The sequence below is a fragment of the Pseudorca crassidens genome, chromosome 18, assembly GCF_039906515.1.
Source record: "Pseudorca crassidens isolate mPseCra1 chromosome 18, mPseCra1.hap1, whole genome shotgun sequence".
NCBI lineage: Eukaryota > Metazoa > Chordata > Mammalia > Artiodactyla > Delphinidae > Pseudorca > Pseudorca crassidens.
Window position 1 is genome coordinate 20,892,293 of NC_090313.1, and position 24,657 is coordinate 20,916,949.

General features: G+C 36.1%; 1 pseudogene; it reads left to right on the plus strand.

The window, feature by feature from the left end:
• The first annotated feature begins 22,387 nt into the window (after nucleotides 1-22,387).
• LOC137210973 (pantothenate kinase 3 pseudogene) lies at nucleotides 22,388-23,519 on the plus strand (annotated as a pseudogene).
• The last annotated feature ends 1,138 nt before the right edge of the window (nucleotides 23,520-24,657 follow it).

The window sequence follows — 24,657 nt, forward strand, 5'->3', positions numbered from 1 at the left end:
TTGGGGATCATTTGGAAGCTTCCTTCCATGTGATACATCACCTTTCTCTTGCTGCTTTCAATGTTGTCTCTTCATCTTTGTCTTTTAAAGTTTGATTATAATATGTCTCAATGTGAGTCTCTTTGGATGTATGTAAGTGGAGTTCCTTGAGCTTCTTGAATTTGTATGACCACTTCTTTCCTCAGATTTGAGAAGTTTTCAGCCATTATTTCTTCAAATAAATTCTGCCCCCTTCTCTCTCTTCTCCTGCTGGGACTCCAGTAAAGCATATATTGGTCCACTTAACACTGTCCCATGAGTCTCAAGTTCTCTTCACTCTGATTCATTGTTTTCTTTTTACTTCTGTGACTTAATGATTTCAAAAGACCTATTTTTCAAATTAACTGATTATTTCTTCGTGCTGATCAATCTGCTGTTAAACCCACTGACTGAATTTTCCCATTCATTGTATCTTTCAGCTCCAGAATTTCTGTTTGGTTCTTTTTTATAGCTCCTACCACTTTGTTGACATTCTCATTTTGTTCTTGCATCATTTGCCTCATTTTGTTTGGTTGGCTATTTGTGTTCTCTTTCCACTTATTGAGCATCTTTAAGATAGTTATTTTAAATTTTTGTAAAGCAGCTTTTACATTTGCATTTTTTTAGAGTTGGTTTCTGGAGTTTCATTTTGTTTTCCTTGATTGAGTTATGTTTCCCTGTTTATTTTTATGCTTTGTGATGCTTTGTTGAGACGTCAGCATTTGAAAACCACCACCTCTCCTGATATTTATGGGGTGTCTTAGAACAAAGGGGATGACCATCACTGATCAGCCCTGATAGAGACCTAGGTCCTCTCAAACCTTTTCTGATAATGTTTCATCTCTGAGTGTGTGCATGTGATTTTAATTATCTCAACTCACCTAAACAATTTATCAATGCTTATTTTCAGAAGTTCATAATCTCTTGCTCCACCTAGCATCTGCCTGCAGAACTGAAGCTCTAATAGGCTACAGTGATAGACTCTGTTTTCAGGGGCTTCCAAAAAATGGCACCACTCCTGTCAGTGTTCTGAGTCAGGCAAGACAGATTCCAGTCCTTCAAGCAGCCCCTCCAGACTAGCCAGAACATTGACTCTTGATCCTCTCTTTTGATTCTGTCCCAAAGGAGGATGGCCAATGTGTGGGGTTTCTTCCTAGTTTCACCACAGTAAGTCAGGTAGGAAGATGGGCATGGAAGGGTGTGCAAAATGCCACAATTTTTTCTACTCCTACTGCTGGAACACTTTGTTGACTTTACATTGGTCTGACTGCTGTAGCTTCTCAACTGTTCTCTACACTTCTCACCAAGGCATTCTGAACAATATATTGTTGCTAATTTGGTTCCTATGAGCAATAAGGAGAGCCTGAAGCTTCCTAGGAGACTATCTTAGTGAAGGCACTATCTTAAGCTGAACTTTTACACGCCTTGAAGTCTGTTGTCATGACTTAATATAATTCACATAACACAGACACGCACGATCCCATTTTCACAGATCACTATCCTAATGGGAATACTTTAAGTGGTTCTGCCTCACAAACCACGAATATTACCCTTCTGTTTTAATTTAATCTTTGAGGTATACTTGACATACTTATTAGAAAATACTACCAACAACTTACATTCACCTTAAATATAAATCAAAACCAGACAAAGAATATTTTGTAGCCTGGCCCTGGAAAATCATCCTGTGCTTTTATTTCAATTATTATTATTAGAATGGTTAAAACACTGTGCTATCCCACCTTGACAAATATGAGAAAGGTACAAATTTAAATTAAAATCTTCATGTTAAATAGGCTAAACAATGATTTAATTAAAGTCAAATAGGTAGAATTGCTTTCCTTTCAAGAACATGAACATATTTGGACAAATGAAGGGGAAAATTCAAACACTAGAGATCCTTCAACATTACCTATGTTATATATCTGGGTGAAAATTCATTTGAAACAATGAACTAAATCATTTTGTTCAGCTGTGCATTTTATCTGGAAAACAGAATTATTTTATAATTCATAAAATAAAGATGATTAAATTTTACATAGTACTATGTGCACAACAACGGTTTATCTATTATTTTTATGATAAAAAGCACATCATTAAATTCACCATTTTAAACATTTTGAAGTGTACAATTCAGTAGCATCTAGTGCATTCACAACCATCACTGTTATCTAGTTCCAGAATTTTTCTTCATCCCAAATGAAAATTCATACCAATGAAGTTGTTATAGCCATTCTCCCCTCCTCCCAAACCCTGGCAATAACTAATCTGTTTTTTGTTTCTATGTATTTGCCTATTGTGGATATTACATATAAATGAAATAATATGCAGCCTTTTGTCTGGCTTCTTTTACATAGCATAATGTTTTCAAGGATCGTCCACGCTGTTGCATATATCACTACTTCATTTGTTATTTGTGGATGCATAATATCCCATTGTATAGATATACCATATTTTGTCCATTCATCAGGCAACAGACGCTTGGGCTGTTTCTAAGTTTCGACTACTGTAAATAGAATAATGCTGCTATGAAAATGTGCAAGTTTTTGTTTGAATACCTGTCTTCAATTGTTATGGCTATTTATGTGGGAGTGGAATAGTGGAGTCATATGGTAATTTTATATTTAACTCATTGAGAAACTGTCAAATTCTGTTCCCTAGCAGCTGTACCATGTTACATTCCCATCAGCAACATACGAGAGTACTAATTAATCCACGTTCTTCCCATACCTTATTTTAACCTTTCTGATTTTTGTTATACTTGGTGTGAAAGTAGTTTTTCACTGTGTTGATTTGCACTTCCATGAATGTGAATGATGCTTAGCATTTTTTAATGTGCTTGTTTGCCATTTGTGTATTATCTTTAAAAATATCAATTTGAGTCCATTGCCTACTAAAAAAAGTAAACAGCTTATTGAAATACAATTAACAAATTACCCAGCTCACCCACTTAAGGTATAGTACATATAATACGTTTCCCAGATCATTAGTCACTAATGATGTTGAGCAACTTTTTACCTGCTTATTGGGCATCTGCATACCTTATCCAGAGAAGTGTCTATTCAGATCCACTGCCCATTTTAAAAACTGGGTTGGCTTTTAATAAAAGAGTTGTAATAAGTTTTTATATACTCCAGATACAAGTTCTTTATCATACATCTGAGTTTGCAAACATTTTATCTCATCCTATGGGTTGTCTTTTCACTTCACTGATTGTGTTTTTTGAAACAGAAAGGTTTTCCCTTTTCTGGGCCCCCCTGCATTTTCATATACATTTTAGAATCAGCTTACCAATTTCTATAAATAAGTCAACTGGGAATCAAACAGAGATTGCACTGAATCTGTAGATTCCTTTTGGGAGGATTCTAATCCATGAATATGAGATGTTTTTCCATTAAAATCGTCTTTGGTTTCTTTTGACAATGTTTTATGGTTTTCAAAGTATAAATTTGGAACTACTTCTGTTTGTCTTAAATATTTTTTCGGTGCTTTATTATTCTTTTTTGAATGGAATTTATTTCTGAGGTTTAGTATATTACCAGAATAAATTTTGATTTGATTTGACTCTTAAATTTTCCTGAAACACAGTGATACATATAAATCTATAGACTCATCCCTTCCCTCTTTATACTTTTGAATGGTTTTCTCTCTAATTTGAGGATATCAGCTATCCATGTTTGATTTTATTGACTGTCCTTTTCTATAACCTTTATTATTTTATTGCATTTATTTTTCTTGTTCCTCTAAATTCTATGCAGTCTTTTTTAAGCTCCACACGTTTCCAGTTTTCCTTTGAGTAAATTCCATACATTGTTAGGGGTAATAAGCACTTATAATATTTATACTTGTAATATTGTAACAATAGTTCTGCTTTTATTTCAGATCCACAGAAGAGAGGAAAAAGCAGATCCCTCACATCACAGAACACTGTTACCTGATGACCTTGCAACAAATTTCTCTTCATTTAATTTTAACCTTTTTCTTCAGAGCTCCTTATTTCATCCTATTGCACTCATTAAAATATAAAATGTGTCCTTAAATATATAATATTATTTGATGTATCTGTTTTTAATTTTCATCAATGATATTATGCTATAAATTACCATCTATTTTGCACCATTTCACATAACACACTTCTTTTTTTTCCCCTTTAAAATACTTACCAATGGATCCATTTTCCTAGTAATGGACATTTAGATTACATCCAAGTATTTCTACCACAAACAACACTATTATATAAATCTTGTTCTTTGATCATTATCAAATTTGTGAAAATTTGCTTGGGATATAAGTCAAGGAAAGGAATTTCAGCTTTAGAGTATTAGTTTAGTTTAATTAGTTTAATTAATACCATATTAGTTTAATTAATACCAGATTCTTTTCCATAATATATGTGCCAGTTTAAATGCTTACCAGCAGTGGGTAACAGCACCAGTCTCCCAATATCATCACCAATAAGTGTATTCTACTACAAAGTTTAAAAATTGGTTTTTGAGGCACTATCTTGCTTTAATTTGCATTTATCAACTTAGTAGTAGTGACACAGAGAATCTTCATAAACAGCGTTGAGTCATTTTCCCCCCACCTATTCCTAATTATAATTTCTGCCCATTTCCATAGTGTATTTCATGTACCCTCTTGTGACATGCCATCTGAAACATTTTGTCCTATTTCCTATATATTTGTTTGCCTTTTTCCTTATTAATTTAAAGGATTTTAAAATGATGAATTTTTAAAACATTATATTCTGTTATATACATACACATATAAAATAAATGACTTGCAACGGGTTTAATTATTTGATAAGAATTTGAATCACACTGTAGTCTCTTTTACAACATTTCTGCTTCTCTTTCATAGTTAATTTAACATGGGGGCTTATTTGGTGGTTCAGAAAAAGGATCTTTGGTAATCCTTAGTTTTTTGTGGTTAACTACTGACAAACAACATTATGATGACAATAACAAAGAATGAAACCATTTAAAGTCTAAGAAAATCTTCAAACTGTATTACCCACTCATGGATAATCATGAATTAACTATACATATTATGGTGTTGATATACAAAGTTCCCCACTGAACCATTACTTCACTCAGTAGTGCAAAGTTACTTTCAAAGTAGTATGAATTACATTCTACAGAGAGTTTCTAAAATAACAAGATTAACTTAGGAGTAACAAGGTTTTAAATCTTGGTTGGAACCATGAAATCCCTGTAGCACACTAAAAATGTAGTTTCATAGTCAATGGTGTACAACTACATAAATCATGAAGGTTTATGTAAGCAAAATAATATACATGGAATAGATAGATTTTCTATGTCTAAGATAAGTTACTTCTTGTGTTTGGACTGTAACCTTCTTATTAAAACTTGTAACCTAATATATTGGTGCATAAAAGCATTTTGAAATGATACACTTTCAGTCATACATTGAATTTATAAATGAAAACTTGTGACTAAAAAAATTCTATTGTACACTCTGTTGATATTCTTCCTGTCATATTCCTCGCCTTGTTCAGGGGGATTAGTATAGCTAACCACCCGTAGTTGAGTGGGGGTATTCTGAGATGAGATCAATCTTTAAAGTTTAATATCTTACAAATCCTAAGGCGGTTAATTCTATATATAATATTTTACCAATATTCAGGTATGTAGCATTTAAACTATTTTTTGTTTAGCAACCCATTCTTTGGACTCCAGAAATACTTACTGATTATTTACATATACGTCTGAAACTTGGGTGTGACTTAACAACCCACTTTCCTTGCTGCTTGTCACTGAATTGACACTTTCAGACATTCCTGCCTTCTTGTTTCTCTCAAACAAGTCTGAAATCATTTGTAATATACTTGATACTCTGTCTTTTTTGTAGTGCTTCACATAAGCTATAAACATTTTGATACAGTTATAATTTAGCTTTGTTTGATGCTGAGATCATTCAACAAATTTAATTAAAAATAACTTGCATCTATTGACCATCTATTACATGATAAGAACTGGGCTTATCTGCTGAAGTTACAAAGTTGAATAAGGAAGTCACTACTGATAAACATATAATCTTTTAACCAAATTAGATAACTAAATTGTAACTGTGGGGACTTCCCTGGTAACGCAGTGGTTAAGAATCCTCCTGCCAATGCAGGGGACACGGGTTCGAGCCCTGGTCCAGGAAGATCTCAGATGCCGCAGAGCAACTAAGCCCATGTGCCACTACTACTGAGCCTGCGCTCTAGAGCCCATGAGCCGCAACCACTGAGCCTGTGTGCTGCAACTACTGAAGCCCGCGCACCTAGAGCGTGTGCCCTACAACAAGAGAAGCCACTGCAACGAGAAGCCTGCGCACCACAATGAAGAGGAACTCCTGCTCATTGCAACCAGAGACAGCCCACGTGCAGCAACGAAGACCCAACGCAGCCAAAAATAAATAAATAAATAAATTTATATTAAAAAATAGTAACTGTGGATAATGCACATATTACAAGTGCCAAGCCTAGGCAAAAATATCACATTTAGTTGAGTATGGATGGCTTAGACATATTTATATGTTGTCATAACAAAAATATCTGAGGCCTTCTACTTATAGCCAGAAACATGGAAGAGACAATCCAAAATTAGACTGACCCTAATAAAAATTGATCAACAGGATTATTTGACTATAATATAATTTATCAATTGCCCACATGATGTCAAGTTGAAACACGGCAATAAATAAATAAATAAGTTTCTATCTCAAGCTTTCTAGGAAATGCACTCCATTACATCCAATCTGAAACAACACATCTGTGTCACTGAAAAAAGTTAATATATTCATATTTTAAGAGATTTTGGTGACATTATGATAATATGAACAGCAAACTGTTAATTGAATTTCCTAGAGAAAGTAAAATGATCTGAAGTGAAAGAAATCACATTGTGCCGTAAAATGCAGAGGTAAAATCTGTTTTTCAAAAACAGAATTGCATAAGTAACAGGGTATCATGAAAATAAAAGCAGTACCTAAGGCATAGACAATGTAATATATCAGTATAAAACAGCGTTGTAGGTAATGAAATCTAGACACAGGACTCATGGTATACCATATCAGTGAAGATAGGATTAGTGATGGCAACTCCATAAAGATGAAACCTACACTATTGAATTTACATTCAATATGATTCCATTTTCAGTTTTTTGCTTGTTTATTTTGTTATAAATAACTAAGAAGGAAACACATTCAGCTGTAATCTGACATCTCAGACTCCAGCAGTACAGATGTATTAAGTGGTTCTTTGTTTTGTTTTGCTTTTAGCTGTAAAATATTTTACAAATTAAGGGAATGATTGCTCAATTACATCATTTTATGTATATGAAAATCTATATAAATACACATATATGAAAATATTTGTAAGGAACAAACCCAATTTAGTTGTTACTGATGTTATTACTTTCTTACAAAAATTTTGTTTTGACCTATATCAAATTTGTGTGAACTCACCCGTGTACTATAGCATATAACTTAATATTTCTTGGAGAACATACACCTTTCTCACACACACACATGAAATCTCTAAATTAATTTTTACATTAATTTAATAATTAGAAGACCTAAGTAAAGCAATGAGAACTAGAGAGAACTTGAGTCTGAAGTGACAAAGGGTACCATTTTATATATGGACTAAAGCAGAGAATAACAATGAATGTAGTTTAAAAAGTGAAGATTGTCTACCTCTTGGGATATAACGACAATTTTGAACTAAAATATATAGTAATTCCATTAGTTACAGCATCAAAGTTATACTGATTTGTGTTTGATGAGAGAAAGAAGGAAAACCTTTCATTTTTTTTATCTGCTCATTTAACAAATGATATGCTCCCTAGAGAATAATAATGGGATAAAGGATGAGTTTACTTAGTGAAGTATGTTTGAGGAATTACAGTCCTCTCACAGCAGAAAGAATAACTGGAGCAAAGGAACAGAAGCAGAAAACCAAAAGGTATATTTGACCCTCATAATCAGATGTTTAGAAGCTGCGTTCCCTGATGTAGACTTCTTGACATTCACATGGTAGCAAAACCTATGACCAGCTCAATCATAAAAATTACACAACAACAATAACAGATTCCTGTCCTCAGCAAGCCATTTCAAGAGATTGTTATCTGGTTCAATTACATACCACTGTAAACAACTTACAGATGATAAAGCAAGAGCTGTGATTAAGGTCACACTACAAAATATTGTGAAAGCAAAATGCTCCATAAAAATAGTCACATCATTCTTGCTAGTATGAGAGGAACAACATGCCTAGCTTATATACTAACTTTCCAATTTAATCCAGTTACGAAAATTTCCCACAGCCACTCTAATTCAAGAAAGTTGTAGTCCGTTCACGTTATGAGGAATCAAAATGCCCAGTGAGAGGTATGAGACACTAGGTATAGTTAAATCACCCATTCTCCTGAGATGTTGTCTCAAGAAGTGATGTCTGGGAATAAATGCAGCGGCCAGATAATTCATGTGTGGCACACTGGTGAAGTTTTCAAAACCATGCAATTTTCTTGTTGAAAAACATTCTTGGACTAATCATTCCTATAGAACTTACTAATTAGATCTTAGAATGTTTACATTATGTTAAAACTGTACAGTATAAAATAAGAAAATTTATCATGAAATCAAGTCACAATATGGATTCAACAACATGATTGTTGTGATGAAATGTTTTATAATTATGAGTATGTTAATTAGCAGATGATTTTCTCTCCTTTTCCCTCTGGTCCTATTACTACATTAGCAACCAAATTAATAAACATATATTTTATTTAGTGAACCATGTAAACCAAAAGAAACTAGAGATGAAAACTATGCCAAGTTAAATCAAAGGAACAATCCATAAGTCTTTCAATATACTTGAATTTGACACACAGTCTGCTCATACACCCATAACTTGCCACTCCAAGTTTAATGATTTATTCAGATCTGTTGAATAAATCCATCTTCCTTGTAACAGAGAAGAACAAACCTAAGTCCATATCAAGTCTATTTCTTTAGCTCTAACCTTTGTGTTCTGTTTCCTGTGCTTAGTCATGCTGACTTTGCACCTCTGTAAAAGAACATTACCTATAGCCTCCAATATACATGACAGCCCTCTGCAGCTTGGTATCAGGGATGCCAAGGAAAACACAAAGCAGTTAAGCACTGGATCGAACAACGCTTTAGTTACATAGAGAAGAGACAGCTTCAAAGGTCCCCCCCATGACCAGGGGGTCTGTTTTGGTGATTCACCTATGAGTACCCCTTTCATGCCCCAGTGGAAGGAACCCTATCCTTCCCCATGGAACACAGATTTAACAGTGGGGTTGGTCAGGTGCCATAAAACATACATGCTTTAAGCAAAGACAAAATAGTACTCACTGAGCATGAAACAATAACAGATATTCCCATATGAAGCGGTAAGGCTGGCATGGGCTCTGTGGGTGTTTTATCTCTTGGTAAGGAAGCGTTCCAGGCCCAAGCCCCATTCTTAAGAGGCTGAGTGGGAGTCAAGACTATGCACGTGACACAGGCATTTGGATACGAAGATTATGAGGGATAGTTTTTTCCCCCTTCAAGGATGTTATGTTCTAGGTTAATTACAATAATGCAACTTTAAAAATAAGGTACAACCTGGTAACAAACCTGAAAGTTATATAAATTGTTACAGTAATTTATAAAATGAAGGGGTCACAGCTGGTAGAATTGCTGAAGAGTTTTCTTTTTTTTTTGCGGTACGCAGGCCTCTCACTGTTGTGGCCTCTCCCGTTGCAGAGCACAGGCTCCGGACCCGCAGGCCCAGCGGCCGTGGCTCATGGACCCAGCCGCTCCGCGGCATGTGGGATCTTTCCCGGACCGGGGCACAAACCCGCGTCCCCTGCATCGGCAGGTGGACTCTCAGCCACTGTGCCACCAGGGAAGCCCCAGAAGAGTCTTCTTGAAGATGACGTTCAACTTGAGCAAGAAAGGAGGAAAGGAGCAAACGGAGATGTGAGGTTAAGACTGGAAACCCTATGAAGGACACTCTCTTCATCAGCTTTTAGTAATGCTGTGAAAAGATACATTCCCTGAGAAAAAAAGTTTTCACTACTGTGTATGACAATTTCAGAGGCAGAATCAAGTTGTCATTTTTATTCTGTATTTTTATACTAATTGTAATAACATTTCAAGCTGAAAATGTTATGTCGTCTGTCAGACTTGCATTCATTTTCTCTTTAATGTCTGATTCCAGAATGGCACTATCAGGTGTCTCTTTTTAAATGCAAATAATGTCACCATCTGAAGGTGAATATGAGGTCAAAAAATTTAAAAACACAACTAAAGTTAATTAAAGGTTAAAAACAAAGCATAGTGCAAAGCAATTATACCTTAATCATCTTTCACATCAACATAAAAATTAGACTGCTTTTCAAGTTCTTCTATTGTGCCTAGATATATATTTTAAGTTTACACATGCAGAATGATTTCAGTAGAGTCACTGCTTCAATCATTTGGGGGTTTTGGCAAGCTACTACATCATATTTCATCAAGGAAATATTTTACTGGAGATTGTTTCCAATCTCATACTCTCCTTCTATGACTCTTCATTATTTTTTTCTAGTTTTACTGAGATATGCTTGATATAGCACTTTATAACTTTAAGTTGTACAGCATAATGCCTGACTTACATATATCTTAAGATGATTACCACAATAAGTTAACATCCATCATCTCACATAGATACAAAAAAAATAAATAAAAGATAATATTTTTCCTTGTCATGAGAACGTTTAGGATTTACTCTTTTTTTTTTTTAAAGGATTTTTTAAAAAATAAATTTATTTATTTATTTATATTTGGCTGCGTTGGGTCTTCGCTGCTGTGCGTGGGCTTTCTTTAGTTGTGGCAAGCGGGGTCTACTCTTTATTGCGGTCTGTGGGCTTATTGTGGTGGCTTCTCTTGTTGCGGAGCACGGGCTCTAGGCACGTGGGCTTCAGTAGTTGTGGCATGTAGGCTCAGTAGTTGTGGCTCGCGGGCTCTAGAGCACAGGCTCAGTAGTTGTGGTGCACGGGCTTAGCTGCTCCACGCCATGTAGGATCTTCCTGGACTAGGGCTCAAACCCATGTCCCCTGCATTGGCAGGCGGATTCTTAACCACTGGGCCACCAGGGAGATAATTGGATTTACTCTTAACAACTCTCATATATATCATACAGCAGTGTAACTATACTCATTATGTTGTACTTTACATCACTGCTACTTATTTTATCTTATCATTGGCAGTTTCTACTTTTTGACCACCTTCATCCAATTCCCTCTTTCTCTACCCCTCTCCTCCACTTTTGGTAATCATAAATCTGACCTCTTCTTTTCTATGACTTAGTTTGTTTTAGATTCCACATATAAATGAGATTATATAGTATTTGTCTTTCTCTATTTTACTTCACTTAGCATAATGCCCTCAAGGTGCATCCGTATTGTCCTGAATGGCAGGATTTTCTCATTTTTTGACGGCCGAATAATACTGTATGTGTGTGTGTATATGTATGTATGTGTGTGTGTATATATATATATATATATACCACAATTTCTTTATCCATTTATCTGTCAGTGGACACTTAGGTTGTTTCCATGTCTTCGCTATTATAAATAATGCTGTTGTGAACATAGGGGTGCAAATATCTCTTCAACATAGAGTTTTCATTTCTTTAGGATATATTCACAGAAGTGGGACTGTTGGATCATATGGTCGCTCTAGTTTTAATTTTAGAGGGAACCTCCATCCAGTTTTCCATAATTGCACCAATTTACCATCCCGCCAACAGTGCACCAGGGTTCCCTTTTCTCCACATCCTCTCCAGCATGCTCTTTTTGATGCTAGTCATTCTAACAGGCTTGAGGTAATATCTCATTGAGATTTTGGTTTGCATTTCCCTAATGATAACTGATGTTAAGCATCTTGTCACATACATGTTGGCCATTCATATATCTTCTTTGGAAACTGTCTATTCAGGTCCTTTGCCAATTTTTAAATTCAATTGTTTTCTTGATATTGAGTTGTATGAGTTTTTTTTTTTTTTTTTTTTTTTTTTGCGGTACGCGGGCCTCTCACTGTTGTGGCCTCTCCCGTTGCGGAGCACAGGCTCCGGACACGCAGGCTCAGCGGCCACGGCTCACGGACCCAGCCGCTCCATGGCATGTGGGATCTTCCCGGACCGGGGCACGAACCCGTGTCCCCTGCATCGGCAGGCGGACTCTCAACCACTGCGCCACCAGAGAAGCCCCGAGTTGTATGAGTTTTTTGTTTTGTTTTGGTTTGGCTTTTTTTTTTGCGGTACACGGGCCTCTCATTGCTGCGGCCTCTCCCGTTGCGGAGCACAGGCTGCGGACGCGCAGGCCCAACGGCCATGGCTCACGGGCCCAGCTGCTCCGCGGCATGTGGGATCTTCCCAGACCGGGGCACGAACCCGTGTCCCCTGCATCGTCAGGTGGACTCTCAACCACTGCACCACCAGGGAAGCCCTGTATGAGTTTTTTTTTATAGTTTGGATATTAACCCCTTATCAGATATATTGTTGGCAAATATTTTGTTCCCAAACAATAGTTTGGCTTTTCATTTGGCTCTTTTGCCGTGCAGAAGCTTTTTAGTTTGTATAGTCTCACTTGTTTATTTTTTATTTTCTTGCCTGTGCTTTAGGTATCAAATCCAAAAACCACTGCCAAGACCCATGTCAAAGGGCTTTTTTCTATGTTCTCTTCTAGTAGTTTTATTTTGCCTGGTCTTACATTTAAGTCTTTGAGTTAATTTTTGTGAGTGATGTAAGATAGAGGTCTAGTTTCATTTTCTCACCTGTGAATATCCAATTTTCCCAGTAGCATTTATTGAAGAGTCTGTCTTTTCTCCATTGATTGCTCTTTGCTCCACTGTCAAATATTAGTTGACCACATATGTATGGGTTTATTTCCTGGGCTCTTGACTCTGTTCCATTGTTCTACTTCTGTTTTTATGCCAGTATGATATTGTTTTAATTACCATAGCTTTATAATACAGCTTGAAATTAGAAAGTGCGATGGTCTTCACTATTATTTTACATTGTTTCAACATACAAGTAAAATTACCATGATTTTTGTAAATGATCTCCCAACCTCTAGGTTATTCTTTATTCTCTTTTAAAGTTTAAAATACTCATTTAAAATAATTCTTGGAATTACGAGTCAATGTTCAAAATGTGAGCAGGCATATAGTTTTGTACTTTTTGTGAAAAGTATACAACTAAAGAGAAATGATAAAAAAAATAAAAACACTGGAGAGAAGGGGAACTTCATAAAACTCACATATTAAAATGACAATATTTTTCATCAAAGTTTCACAGGCCTTTTAACACCTTCTTCTTATGAAGAGTAAGACTTATGTAAGACTCTGATGAAGAGTCTTACTCTGTAAAATATACACGTATCATGCATATACATTTCTTCTATGTTTGAAAAGTCTGTATCTGACTGTAGAGTTAATTCAATATCTAAATATACATTTCCTGTTTCTTATCTCTCTATATAAAACTGTAAGACTTTAGATTCCCCCCTTTCTTTTTCAAACATGGACCATCACACGATTCAACAATAAGATGAAATCATCATTATTAGAAATCAGTAAGAGCTTGACTCTACAATATGAACTTAATACACATGTATTTAAGCACAACTGTTCCAATCTCAAACTATTCCCCTGAGATTTAGTCATATAATCTGGATTTGGAATCTAATACTCTCTGAAACCACCAAACATTAAAATGTCCTACTGAAAATACTCTTGGTCTCCCAAAAGTATCACGCATTTAAGATATCATAGCACAGTCGCCTAAAAAGAACATCACCCGCTTCAACATCTAAAAACTGCCATCTAATCCTCATTTATACAAAGATTAAATGATCACAAATGAATACTTTAGGAAATATTTATCAGGCTCTGCTGATCCTCAGGTTGTCAAGCAGGACTTGCCCCATATTCATATTTAACTATGAAGTAGTTCCATCTGCTGTTGTTGTCCCACAGTAGTTCAGACTCAGATGTTTCATGTTATTCATTAACTAATACTTGCCTGAGCTTTTTTATCCCCCAATATTTGCTTAGCTAAGCAACTTCCATACATATCCAGACCAGACCATTTCAAAGTGAAGCAAAACCTTCATCAGCAAAACCCATGATGAATGACTGAACAATGATTCTACTGTTTTCTAAACTAATTTTATGAAATTCAGAAAGATCAAGATACTTTAGAGAAAAAGCCCAGGATCTAATGTGGTATAAACAATCCATGTAGCTCTTTAAAGAGTAGTATACTACAAGCATTGTCAAATAGTCTCAATCAGGCCAGTGCTCTGGAAGTCTAATTTGTTTATACATATTAAGAAAACCACCTTGCTAAATAAAAAAAATATACAGGCTAAGGAGTCCATGTTAGGCCAGGACCAGATACCAGTTTTTTGGATTTTATTTTCCCTTTTTTTTTTTGATGTGGACCATTTTTGAAGTCTTTATTGAATTTGTTACAATATTGCTTGCTTTACGTTTTGGTTTTTGGTCGCGAGGCAGGTAGGATCTTAGCTCCCCAACCAGGGACGGAACCCTCACCCCCTGCATTGGAAGGCGAAGTTTTAACCACTGGACCACCAGGGAAGTCCCTATTTTCCCTATGTTTTGTTTTTAGCAAAGGACTTCAGTAACAGACCTTGAAATAAACACTTTAAACTTCAACACAAGAGTGAACACTTTAAACTACAATATAAGAATAAACAAAATCCACTGGCCTTCTTGGACTCAACATTTCCTCTTTCCAGAAGGCTCTTCCATTCACTTTCTACTCATGGCTTGCAGTGATCCAGTATTAAACTCCTGTCCCTTTCAATACCAACTGCTTTTCAGCTAAGACTCTTAAGTCTCATTTCAGTCATTTTAAATTAAATTATTTAAAGGAAACTTGATTTAGGTATAACCGTATTAACCTAGGCAAAAAACAGTTACCACATCACTGCCGCTTCCTATTTTAAAGACTATCCAATTACTGCTATATCACAAATTGCTTCCAAAAGTGGTATTTTACTTTCCTTTTTCCTTTCTAAGAAACTTGAGAAAACTATTCTCTTTTTTATCAAAAACTTCCTTTCTTCCCACTCAGTTCGCCCCTCTATAGAACAGTTTTCATCTACTGTGTTGTGCTGAAACATCTTTAACTGCTCTGTTCTGTTCCCCGCTTCCTCTTCAAGTTTGCTTCTGCTGTTGACATAATCAGTCACACCCTCCTGCTCTACCTCCCGCAGCTCCATCACCGCCTTGTTCTTTTCTCATCTCCTACTGAACTTGAGTACCCCTTAGACACAGAGAAGAAAAATAAAACAGGCTTAAGCAACAGCTTTTCATTGTAGTTAAGTATGATAGAACGACTCACACTTTACTTTTATAAAAACCTGTGTGAACTCAAAATAACAAGCACAATAATACTTACAAAGAGATACAAAGTATTTCACTGAAATAACATAGGCATCGCCTTTCTGATCAATATTATTTGAATTAAACTAAGAAGCCTATATAGCTGGGAAAATTAAACATGTTTTTTTCTTTCTTGACTTTACTTTTAATTGGAAAAGTACCTCATATGCATTAATTGGGATTTAACTGCATAAGCCAAAATCCTGTAAAAATCAAGTCAGAGTTTTAAAGCACCTAATAATAAAATATTCATATACAAATATTAAATATATGGCAGGGGAAAACTACTCTCCATTTTCAGACATAACCACGAAAATTTTACTAAGTGGTTAATACTGAACATTTATTGGTAGGCAGTCTCTCTAAAATTAAGAGTTTATTAATCAGAGACTATACATGTATAATGTTATATATTATATATGTATAATATTATAACTAATATAAACATCAGTTATAATAAACACTACATTTCATTATAACTGAACCCAGATGACTCATAGTCATACATTGCAGCGGGAATCTATTTAGGTGTTAATTCTCAATGTGTCTGGAACCATTTGGGTTATTAAATGTGTCCTTTAACTCATACATACTCGGTGTTAAGGGTTGAACTGTGTTTATAATTTGATGTCCTAACCCCCAGTGCCTCAGAATGTGACATTATTTGAAAATAGGACTGTTGCAGGTATCATTAGTCAAGATGAGGTCACGCTGGAGGAGGGTGGACACCAAATCCAATTAAGTCCAGTGTCCTTGTTAAAAGGGGATATTTGGACATAGGCACAGGGGAAGAACACCACGTGAAGATGAAGGCAGAGATCAGGATAATGCAGCAGAAGCCAAAAAACACCAAAGATTGCCAGCAAACCACCTAAGAGAAAGGCCTGGAATAGATTCTCCTTCACAGCCCTAAGAAGGAACCAATGCTACTAACACCTTGATCTCACACTTCTAGCCTCTAGAACTGTGAGATGAGAAACGTCTGTTGTTTAAGCTGAATGACAGGTCCTTAAGGTTCTCCTCCGCTTGACTAAATTTTAAACAGGTTTCTTCCTGACTACAGGCCCCTGAGCTTCCTTATCTTAGCACATTTATTTTAGAAAACTGGCAATTAGGAATTCCTTCCCTACCCCTTTGAGACGTAAATCTTCTCCCTTCTTCTTGCCACTTTCACAAGCCAGGAGTATCTTTCTCAAGGACCTGGAAGCCACCCTTCTGAAGTGTAAGCACCAAGAATAAAGATAGGTTCTAACATCCCCAGCCTCTTTTGGGGAGCAGGGGCCAGACTTTAGAAAGCGCCAACTGGCAAACACTGATGACCAAATCACATTCACCAACCTACCCTCTACTGTCGTCTAGTACTTTTCCACGAGCTACTCTGGTGTGGAAAACTCTCCTGCTTTTTGTTTCAACAGAGTTGAGTTCAATCCGTCATCCTTATTGTGACAGTCCTGAATAAAGTCCTACTTGCCTATTTAACTCTGTCTCTGAAAGTTTCATTGAAGCAACCACCCAGTTTGTGGTACATCAGCTCTCGCAAACTAATACACTAAGTACTGCTATTGAATGTCTGGTAAATTAAGAAGCCATAGCAAATCTAAATCTAGCAAATGCTAGATTTAGAGTGAACTCAGCATGAGCAGGATTCCTATCTCTAGAATTTTATAGCTAATCCCCTTTAACTATAGCTTACACATATTTAAGAAACAGCTTTGGCAGCTATGAATAGTGTAAAAAGATCATCAACTACAATGTTATATGGAGACACAAAAAAGTTATGTAAAGAATTTGGGGCAGAGTTCACCATCTATTTCTAATCTCAAAAAATGTATGCATATGCATGTTTATAAATTTTTATACACGTGTGTATATAACTATATATGCATATGCATATATACATTTCAGTCATTATTATTAAATATACATGTTCCAAGCTTTTGTGTAGACTTGGCCATGATTAATATAGTGTAAATTATATGTAAAAGCACTGCTTAATGATAATATGATTTTTAATTTTCTCTATGGGTGGATATTAATATATCCTTGAAACTTCACCTGCATGTAACTCTTCAGAGAATCCCTATCACAGACAGAATGAAGTCAATGAACACAAATTCCTCCTCAGATACTTTTACAGCATCAAATCTCACCGCTGCTAAGCATTCTCTGATACTACGTAATTATCTGTCATTTTATTTTCCACAACGTACTTTTCAGGTCACCCTTCTTTTACTTATGCTGCCCCCTGTCAGGGAAGCCCTTACCACTTTTCCTCACCTGCTACTCTTACTCATTTCTTTAGTCAACTCAGGCACCATCTCTTCTACCAAGTCCTCCCTGAAAGTAGAGGTTGGAACAATTGTCTTAATCGCTGTGCCCTGGGGTACTCTTTTGTCTTCCTTTATTTTTTTAATCCCTTTCCACATTATATTCAAATGCTCAGGTTACATATCTACAGCCCCTCAAAGAACTGTAAAATCCTTGATGGCCCTGTCTAGCACTGATATTTAATAAATGCTCAATAAATGTCTGTGGAAACAAACAGAACAATCAACTCCTGTTTTTCCTAGGAAATGTATAGGTGAATGAATATTTTTATTCACTTACAATACTATCAATCATCGTTATTAAAGTTATATCCAAATCAATATTACCTACAAGATTTTAATACCCATCACTTGGAAACTTGTAATTTAATGATCAGTAACCAAACTACTGTTCTTATAAGAAGTGACTATTTTCTTCCCCTACAACCTTATAACGTTGTGAGAATACTCAAAACATTTCCGTTTATTTTCCAAAGTTCTGCTTTTCCATTCCTCCCAGGATTGCTGAAACTTTCAAACTGGTTGCAACTGCCACTATGTGTTTCAGGGTGAAAATAAACCATTCTGTTTGTGGAAGAAAATAGAATGAGGGAAAAAATATAAAATCCTGTATATTATGCCATTCAAATCTTAGATATGTGACATGATGTCATATAGCCACAGTCTGATATACTAATACCAGTTGTCAAAGGCTGTGTTGAACCTTGCTCATCCTTCTAACCTCTCACCCTGTGCAGCAGGACCACGGTGTAATGCATTAATTAGCATCATACACTAATTAAATTACTAAGGCTGAGATTTTCTTCTGGAGAAATGTTCCCAAGTAAATTGATGTTGCCAAATATATCCTCTGACTTTCTAACCAAGACACCACTCCCTCACATCAGGATAACTGGAACTGCTTCTTAATGCTCGTCTTTGCCTTCTCGTTTCCACTCCTATAATCCATTCTCCACACAGCAGTCAGTGTGAGATTTTACCACACACATCAGATTGCTCTTTCCTCTCTTAAAAACCCTCCGGCTGCATTCCACTGCCTTGAAATAAATCCACACTTCTTCCCACAGCTAGAAGAGAGAACAGAGAAGACCCATGCTTCATTCTCCCACCTCACCTCCTAGCCCTCTGCCCCTCACACACCAAACTGCAGTCTATGAACCTCTTTCTGATACTCATACACACCTAGGTTATTTCCTTTCCGTGGCCTTTGCATGTGTTGTGGTTTCCTCCTTCTAGAAAAACCTGATACTAAATCTCCTCATGACTGTCTCCTCCTCATTACTCAAAATTCTAATCAGAGTGGGTGACTCCCAGTCTATAGCACATCTATGGTCACTTTTTATCCCGTTGACCATGTTCCCAGTGAATGCAGGCAGTTGGACTTTAGAGATGGATCAAGAGTTCAACTGCAATACTACCCCACTGTGAAAAAAAAGAAAAAGAAAACGGGAATGTTTGTGTTTTAGAGCTTCTACTTCATCCCTTTGTTAGGTACGGTGGGCATTCATAGTAAGGGTAAAATTAGGCAATGAATTTCACCGGGTCAATAATAAAAGATAAGAAAATAAAAGGGGAATATGAGTGTACGTTTTCCACTAAAGGTGAATGATATCTTAAGTTGGCAGTCTTCAGCTACACACAATTACATGTATAAGTATGAATTAGAAACACAGTACAAACAGGCAGCACTAATGACAGTTTTAAGGCCGTTAGACATTAGGTAATAAAAACTCCTTCATCTGTTGATTATCATTTACATATACTCTTACTACAGCTACATCCTTAAAACTAAATAAAAATAAAGAATAAATATTAAGGGAGAAGGGTTGATTCATATAATATATAGTACATATTATATATATTATATAATACATACTGATATGTATACACACATATATACACATAGAGAGACATATATGCGTGCATATATATCTATTGCAATCCAACAAGCTGAAGAGGTACATGTTCATTACACTTTTCAATTACAGCTACTAAAGTGGCATATGGGTGACAATTCAGCAGAGAACAGACAATTGCCTTGCTTTCTAGATCTGTAACTCAGAATATATATTAACTATCTTTAGATTAATGTCTATAATAAGGAGGATGGACATTCAACAGCAGCTCTGACCAGATGATAATCTAATTGACATAAAGAATGTAGAGGAGGAGGCATGCGTCAAGGGAAAAATGCCCAACGCTCTGAGATGTACAACGATAGACCAAGTGGCCTTGGGATGCACTGGACCAGGAAAAGCAGGTTGACCTCTGATGCAAATATGATAGAGACAACTGAAGCCCTAGTATGTAATGGGATTAAATACATTTACTTTAAAAGGCATTAAAGACATTTACTTTTCCAACTCTGAAATTCTGAGATCCAGAGTTGAAAACCAAAATTGCTTCTAAAGGATGTATCTTCTGGTATAAAAATAAAAGAATCTCTGTAAGGCAAATACTACTCTTTACTAATTAAAACTCTCCAAGATTATCCTTAAGATGTGTGTTTCTCACATATATACATATATGTTTATGTATGTGTATGTATCTGTTTATGTGTGCATGAGTATTTGGTATATTTAAAATTATTCTAAATATTTTACCTTGATAGGACTATTGACTATTTTTAAACTATAATGATTTGCAGGTGGCAGCCTTATTTATCTTCTGTGTTATAATACGTATTGTTGGAAATATGAAAGCTTAGTTTAGGTTGAAATAAAATATCAGGCCATCATTTAATTATCATATCAATAGATTTTACTGAAGTGGAAACAAAGCATATACTTATATTTGTTTTGTTAAATTGGTAAATAGATAGCCTGTGAAATTTAATCCATTTTTTAATTTACAGTTATTCGTATACCTAAGTGGGTATCTATTTTTCCAGAGGAAATCATTTTTAATATAGCTTGTGGAAAATTTAAGACTTTGTTCATATCCTCTGTTTAATGTGTGTACTTCCATCTCTCCATAAAGAGAATAAAACTCTAATGGTTTTATTATCATATGAATTTAAAAATCCAGAAAACATTTGACATAAAGGTAAAAGAGAAAAATATTGGAAATATGACAGCTGTATAGCTGTAATAAGTTCTCCTTTCTCAGAAAACAACCTGGGATTTATTATACAAGGTCATGTCTGGAAGAAAAGATTAAATATTGCAGCACCATTAAAGTCTACAATAACTGCTCTCTTCCACTTTTATTTAAAGCCTCCATGACGGACACATTTTATTAGCTAGCTCCATGCCCTTAGCTTTGTCATAGCAATTGCTAAATTAATTTACAAACTTCAGTCGACTTGTGTTTTTATAGGTGTCTCCCTGAATATCTTTCATAAGCAATACTAGAATTCCCCCCAGACAGAGCACTGCTGTTCAAACTTTAATTCTTCCCTTGTTAAACAGTTGTGTTCTTTTGATTGTACCAAAGGGCTAAAGGGTAAGTAAGCTTCCTTTCATACGTGCTATTTTGTCAACAACTGCTTCAGGAAGTTGTCAAATTGCAACGTGAATGGGATGGAACACTTACCTTCTATTGTGACACAAGCCATTATAATTCACTGTACTCTATAATACTTACGTTATAATGTATTCATTGGCAAATTATTTAGACTCTAGGTAGGACAACAGTGATTCAGAGCAAACTGAAGATAGTTTGGTGTTTTACAAAGAAATGTTTATAAAAGAAATGTGATTTCTGAATAAAGTTAATAATTTTAGAAGAATATTTATCATGGGAAGTCTGAAAGTTTGGGTAGGTACAATAAGATACTTTTACTTTCTTACTAATATCATTTACTATGCCAAACCAATTTTCTCTTAAAATAATCCAGTTTCTTAAATTATTTATTCTGCTTCAGATGAAACCTGATTTCTTTGAGATCTACGACAGGAGTATTTTTCTGAACAGAGGGAGGTGAATGAAGGAGAGTGGTTCAGATCTAATGAGAGAACTTTAATGTCAAAACAGGTTCTTCTGATGGGGAAGGAAAACTCTCCCCAATATGACCATGTGATTTTCCTTGTTGATTTTTCTTGTTGATTCCAAGGAGGCAAAAATGGACTTCAGTCCTTCATTTAGACACAAAACCACAACAACTGAAACAAACCTGGTCTCATAAAACTATTTACACGATACCTTTTCCCCCGTTATAAGTTAGATCACATATTTCTTAGGCTCATGTGAGAAGGGCTCTGGTGGAAGATTTTCTATATAGTCCTGAAAATCAGATTTGCGGTTTGGTATATTCATTTCTTGCTTTTAAGATTTCTTAAAACATAAATTTAGTGAACACTGAAAAAGCTATTTCACATATACTATTTTCTCAACAAACCTATGTGTAACTCAGTCCTCAAAAATCCTACGTGTAAATAATAGATAAATTGGGCGGCGGCTCGGGGGACCGGGGCCTTTTGTTTGGAGCGGCGGCGGCGGCGGGGGCCCCCTCCCCGCTTCCCCTGCTCCCTCGGTCTGGGCCGCCCCTCGCGGGCGTAGGGGGGCCGCCCCCTGGGCCGGGCCTCATCTCAGGTGCCCCCGCCCCGCCCGGCCCCAGGGGAGGGCCCGAGGCTACCTCTGGCCGCTCAGGCCGACGCCATGAAGATCAAGGATGCCAAGAAGCCCTCTTTCCCATGGTTTGGCATGGACATCGGAGGAACTCTAGTAAAGCTCTCATATTTTGAACCTATCGATATCACAGCAAAGGAAGAACAAGAAGAAGTTGAGAGCTTAAAAAGTATCTGAAAATATCTGACTTCTAATGTAGCCTGTGGATCCACTGGTATTCGGGCTGCATGCCTTGAACTAAAAGATTTAACACTATTTGGCCGGAGAGGGAACCTACACTTTATCAGATTTCCAACCCAGGACCTACCTGCTTTTATCCAAAGGGGAAGAGCGAAAAACTTCTCAACACTACACACAGTGCTACGTGCTACAGGAGGTGGTGCTGACAAGTTTGAAAACGGTTTTCGCACAGTTGGAAACCTCCACCTGCACAAACTGGATGAACCTGACTGCCTTGTAAAGGGCTTGCTGTACATAGATTCTGTCAGTTTCAATGGACAAGCAGAGTGCTATTATTTTGCTAAGGCCTCAGAACCTGAGAGATGCCAAAAGATGCCTTTCAACCTGGCTGATCCCTAACCACTGCTGGTAGTGATCATTGGTTCCGGGGTCAATATTTTAGCAGTCCATTCCAAAGACATAAACGAGTAACTGGAACAAGCCTTGGAGGGGGTACCTTTCTGGGTTTATGTAGTTTATTGACTGGCTGTGAAAGTTTTGAAGAGGCTCTTGAAATGGCATCCAAAGGTGAGAGCACCCAAGCTGACAAGCTGGTCCGTGATATTTACAGAGGAGATTTTGAGAGATTTGGTCTGTCTGGCTGGGCTGTAGCATCTAGTTTTGGGAATATGATTTATAAGAAGAAGCGAGAATCTGTTGGTAAAGAAGATCTAGCAAGAGCTACGTTAGTTACTATCACCAACAACATTGGTTCTGTGGCACGAATGTGTGCTGTTAATGAGAAAATAAAGAGTTGTCTTCGTTGGAACTTTACGTAACAATTCTCTCTCGATGAAACTTTTGGCATATGTCCTGGATTACTGGTCAAAAGGTCAACTGAAAGCACTGTTTCTAGACCATGAGGGATGTTCTGGAGCAGTTAGTGCACTTCTTGGGCTGCCAAATTTCAGCTAAAGCATCGGGTTTCTCTCTGTTAATAAATGTCATTCGAGAGGAACTGAAAACCAGAGGTGTAATTACTGCATTATTTGTCACTGGGAACCGAAGGATAAAAGAGTAGCACTATTCCTCTTGATTTTTAAGTGTCAGAATGGTAAGCTGCTATATGTTGCCATATTAAAATGAGAGCTCCAGTAATGTAAAGAATTTCAAAGTGAAATGCTTTCCCTTCTGTATATAGCCAGTGTTAAATCCTTAAATGCAATACAGCCTCTGATGATTGAACTTCCTCTGAAAAAGATCTTCTATTTATTGTATTTTATGTAGCCAACATTGCAGTACTGTATGTTCAAACATGAATCTTAAAGTCTCAGAAATGTTTAGCTCATGAAAATAATAGATTCTGAATATTTGTTACAAGTCTTCTATGTGTGTTTTGGTTACTAGTAAGTGGACAGTAACATACCCTGTATCGAAACTTACTGAAATGGCAATCAAAGATGATCATTTTTATGTGATTTTAGAAATGTTAAAGCAATATTATTCATTACTGTTGTTTTCCAAACATATCTTCTCCCAAGAAGCATGTTTATGTGATCCTTCCTCAGAAGTATAACCTTTTCCAATGCCATAATTTAACTAAAATGCTATTGTTAAACATTAGCCTGAATTTTAAAACGAATCCTAGAAAATGCACATAATTGGTGATACTGCATTTTTTGTATTTTGAGTTTATCAGACAGTACATTTTAAAATGTTTTTTAATGGGAGGCTTACTTATTTGAAAGTCCGTTCAGTAAGGTCCCAGGACTATTTGAATGGAGTATGGTTTATGTGTATTGGTAGGGATCCGTGCTCTTCTTTCTATACCACATTTATCTTAGGCCCAAAGTTAGCCATTTCTGTTTAATTAGGTCTGAACCATCAAAGCTAAAGACTGTCTTCTACTGTGAACAGCAACAAAATCATTTATGCTAAACGGATGTTATGGAAATTTAAAAGACAAGTTGTTTGAAACTGTGGGAATCTGAGGCAGTATTGCAGAATTATAAAGGGACCAATGTTTTGTACATTCTGGTAATAAAAGCACTATAGTTCCAAAAAAATAATAACAATAAATAAATAAATTGAAGCTCATAGATATTAAGCCACA